At 37.1% G+C, this 4,639-nt stretch overlaps 1 long non-coding RNA gene across 1 annotated transcript; it reads right to left on the bottom strand.

Moving 5' to 3' along the window:
• Nucleotides 1–1,240: 1,240 nt before the first annotated feature.
• Nucleotides 1,241–3,898, bottom strand: LOC114841450. The gene is made up of 2 exons (XR_003783119.1): nucleotides 3,428–3,898; nucleotides 1,241–1,588 (listed from the first exon to the last, which is right to left on the bottom strand). It is a non-coding gene; the product is annotated as an uncharacterized LOC114841450 (long non-coding RNA).
• Between the last annotated feature and the right edge of the window lie 741 nt (nucleotides 3,899–4,639).

Below are 4,639 nucleotides of genomic sequence, written 5' to 3'. Positions count from 1 at the left end.
ATCATTAAGGCCCGGGTGTAATAATTTTTTCCCCCTTGAGCGATTTAACGCCATCATGTTTGGCGGTTGCATTAGGAATTAAAAAATCCCTAGTTGCGCCGTCGGTAACTGCGCGATTGACTAATAATGGTAATCGAACAGGTCCGTATGTAGGGGATCAAATCAGGCGGCCTAATTTTTTCTCCCGCAAAAATCATCACATGCATAAAAAAAAAGATTTATAAACAATGATAGAGAGGTATAAATATATATATATACACCTCTTATATTTAGCACCTCGATATATATATATATATCGAGGTGCTAAATAGACAGGAAAAATTATGACGAGATGAAATGAACGCCAGTCAAATGTAAGTCATGGGAAAGTTTGATAGGATCATATAATGGTCATATGGGAGTTATCAATGTCATATGAAAGTTACATAGAGGTCATTCGAGAGTGTATAGCAGTCTGAGGAAATGAAAAGGTCGTAAGTGGCATTGTTCTCAATAATTGTTTTATATCAAAAGGGCGCTTTTNAAAAGGTCGTAAGTGGCATTGTTCTCAATAATTGTGTTATATCAAAAGGGGGCTTTTCTTCTTAGGAATCCCGGTTGATACCTCATATCGTCGCCTTCGAATCAAAGAGCCGTAAGTCCTAAAAGACCTTTTTTGGAAGAGAAAGCCGCGCATGTCATTTTTGATGCGTTTTTTGATACTTTTCGGCACACACACACACACACATTCACACACGTATACACACGTATACATACACACGCGGGTGCACACATATACACAGGCGCACACACACACACACTTTACGCTAAAAATCATATTTGTGAAAAAATATGTATTTGAAATCCCCATTTGTTATGGCGTGAATCATTGAATCATTTCCGCACACAATGCAATAATCGAAAAAAAATGACGTTCACCAATCTGCTGTTCCGAAGTAAAAATCAAAAGACCAGACGAGATCTGTTTATCTTTTCTTTTGCCGTTTCCTGAAGTATTCTTACTGTCCTGAAATGAATAAAAAATATTCCTGAATGGTCAATAATTATGTTCTTGATTTCATCCCTTCCGAGGTATTTTCACCCCCTTGCAAAAAACATAAAAAAGATTTGAAGCTTTACCAAATTCTAGAAAGGGGGGGAGCTCATGGTGAATATTAGGCAATTTTTAACAATGAGACAGGAACATAATTTAGAGAGATTCCTGGGGGGCTATTTGGAAGGAAATGAGACATACAATATATTTATATATATTTCACTACTTTGATCTTTATTACATAAATAGTTTCCTTCAATACATCAATCATAATCGGTTCGTAAACCCTAAATCGGAAAGTTCAATTGGAAGTGTCTAGGTATATTTGAAAAAGATGAAATTGTTTTCAATTTTCGCCTAAGAAATCCTGCTTCCGGTAAGAAGAACTCCACCCAATTCGCAGCCAAGCTCCGCCCATCGTTCTGTGGCTCGGGAATTGAAGCATAAGGGATACATGGCTCAGGCTCCCACTGAGGCCACCAATAGGGGACGTTCCTCACCATATTGAAACGTCGATGCCACCGAATGTAAATTATCGGTGAACGTTTTAGCAACCTGCAATATGAATGAATAAAATTACTACATAAAAAAAAACGAAGAGGAAGGGATTCGAACAAGATTGATTGCGATCATAACTTCAGAGAGTAGAGAGTTATATAAGCTCATAAGCTTATGGCAGTGGAAAAGAGTAGTGCAATAACACTTATTCTGTTGTCTGTATTTTTTGGATCGTTCTTGATTTGTTTCTATCTATTTGATTTCTCTCATTTTTGTTTATCGTGATCCTTCATTTTGTTTTCCACTACTCCATAATTGTTCTCATTACCTTCGCGATTGCGTCCATAAATTTACAAATTCGTCATTTTTCGGTTTGTACATTTTCTATACCTTTATTATTATTATTATCATTATTATTATTATTTTCTTCTTACTCTCTTCCATTATGATCGCAATCGTCAACGAATTTGTAACGTTATGGCGCAATCTCTGAGTACATTATGGCTATATATTAACATCGAAAATTTTGCATAAAGCCGATAATTTCGTTGGTATAAGGGATTGGGATAAAATATCTAGCGTTTGCACTACCACCCGTTTATTACATTTTCATGAATTCCTGAGTTCTTCATATGATGACAATTGATTTCTTGGGAGCATTCAATAAGTTCTACGTCATGATATCCAACAGCAATAATTTTGTCATTGCCACTATTATAATAACTTCTGAATTGTCGAAAGGGACTGACTGATAGACGTATTGACAACGCACGCAACAATCGTGCACTCATATTTCTTCATAGCTTCATTGTCCGCCCCCTTATAATTATTTTTCGCCCCCGTGAGCGCAAAGTACACATTTCTCTCCTGCTTCTTGAGAGTGAAATTTCACTTTCCGCCTACGCCGAGGCAAAAAATACCATTCTAACTACTGGAGATAAAAAAAAAGGACCCTTACTCACGTGCTTACCACGTTCGCCTTCGGCTCGGCTGGTAATTTCGCACTTAGGCACGACTCCTTCATTTTATCTCCGTAAGTTACAAATATATTATACTTTTCAGACAGTTCATTTTTGCTTTCTCATGCTGAATTCGATTGAGTTCTCAACAGGTTTTTTTTATCCACCTATTTTATTGAAGCCATGATTATATTTTTCCTTCATATTATTATTTATACTCGAATTGCTGTAGGTGGAGCTTTCCAAATTGACGACCCTGGGTTTATATCAGCTTTCACTTCTTGTAAAGGGGGGGACTTGCCTTTTAAAATAGCTCCTGGTGGATATTTATCACAGCAATCTTTACCTGTTGCTCATGGTTTGCATACAACACTCTGGCTTTTTACAGTGGAACTATGAACTGTCCTGAACCCAGGGATTATGAGACTTTTGGCAACAATGTGTCTCATAAATGCATTTTTTATTCCATTTTATTGCCTTTTTCAGAGCGTGTTCCACCGTCATTCTTTAATGAATTCAGCTTGCAATTTATACTTTGAGTTTCATTATCAATCTAACCAGAGTGTTAGTGCGGATTTTATCATGGGTGCAATGTGCATCTATCAGTCTCGTCAATTTGACTGGCATTATTATTGCTACAACGGATGTATCGGTGGCTAAATTTCATCTTCTTTTTACGATATAACAAACTAGTCAACTTTATGGACAGATAAGTGCTAAAAAATTACTGTAGCTATCGCTCCAATCGGTCAAGATATGCGATTGTTTTATTTTCAAGAACTTCAGGCAAATTTGGGATTGTAATGCTACATTTATCCTCTAATATTGGAAAATGATTGAGATTACGATATGTGTACATTTCATATAAATGGAAGCGCATAATTTGTGACGTTTCATAAGTAATCTGTGATGGATCGAGACCATGTAACAAACTCACTGCAATTGCAATAGCAAATACTCCACAATCTATGCTATTTGTCTGTTGTTGTACGCGTGGAAAGATGACTGGCTTCTCTTCGAATTGATAAAATGGAAGCAAACGTCTCAGATAAGGTAAGAAAGGTTCAACACTTGGGCGCTGGCCGTTGACCCAGTATGTATCATAAATATATAGTTGTCGTGTATCGTAATGACCCAATGACCTGGTCGATACAAAATTTGAATGTGTTCACAGTTCGGATCTATCGGTCGTATTGTTGACAACTTGCGATATAATAGAGGCGATTGATATGTATACAATTGATTGGTGGCTTCCATCATCATGTTTCCAAATACGTCCATGTGACCAACTTCTAATTCGCCTTCTTCGTCATCAAATATCGCTCCCAAATCTTTGTCACTGAGGTTATTGAAGACGAATTCATTAGGATCGACATCATTGACTACGTCTGCGTTGTTAAACACAGGAACATCACTAGAAATAATTGTTGATTCCAATCTACTGGATGAATTCTCACAAGGAATTATTGAGTTACCCCTTTCTATTAATTGATTGTCAGTAGGGTCTTTGGATCGAATGTTATCGCGCAATGGCATAGACCTGGCATGTCTACTGTCGACTATTTCAGGGACCATAAACTTGTTATAGAATTCTTTGAGTTTAGGTACCATATGTTGTGACCAGAATCTTTCCTGTGTGTAGTCAATTGTCAGAGCCACTTCATCCATGTTTGTTGCTAATACAAATCTGCATACTTTTCGTTTTGTAATCGCAAGACTGCCAATAATCTGATAATACAAAGGACTATTTGGATTCAAACCTGAAACTATTGACTCTTCGTAGTTGAATATTTGCTTGAGCGATTTCAATAGTTTCGAATCATTGGATGCTTCTTCAATTGTCTTATCACGAAGATTGTAGGGACAATGAACAATTAGGATTGCGTCATTGCCCAACAAACCATCTGGTTGCGCTGCAAGAGAAGGGATTTCATCATCAATTATGATTCCACATTCTTGTAATCCACTGTATTGTTGTTTTATTCGATTTTTGCATTTGCGCTCGTAGTTCTTAGTAGCCGCCACGGTCACGGGTGGATACAGAATACTCTTAACCGTTTTGGCTGTTGGTGTGGTCTTCTTCAAGCGACAGATTTGTGAAAAATGATTAGCCAGGAGCAATTTTTTCCTTAGCAGATATTTATTTCCT

The sequence above is a fragment of the Diachasma alloeum genome, unplaced genomic scaffold, assembly GCF_001412515.2.
Source record: "Diachasma alloeum isolate Michigan unplaced genomic scaffold, Dall2.0 Dall_scaffold_00499, whole genome shotgun sequence".
Classification (NCBI taxonomy): domain Eukaryota; kingdom Metazoa; phylum Arthropoda; class Insecta; order Hymenoptera; family Braconidae; genus Diachasma; species Diachasma alloeum.
The sequence above is the reverse complement of the archived record's forward strand: the minus strand, read 5'-3'. Positions and strand labels throughout refer to the sequence as shown.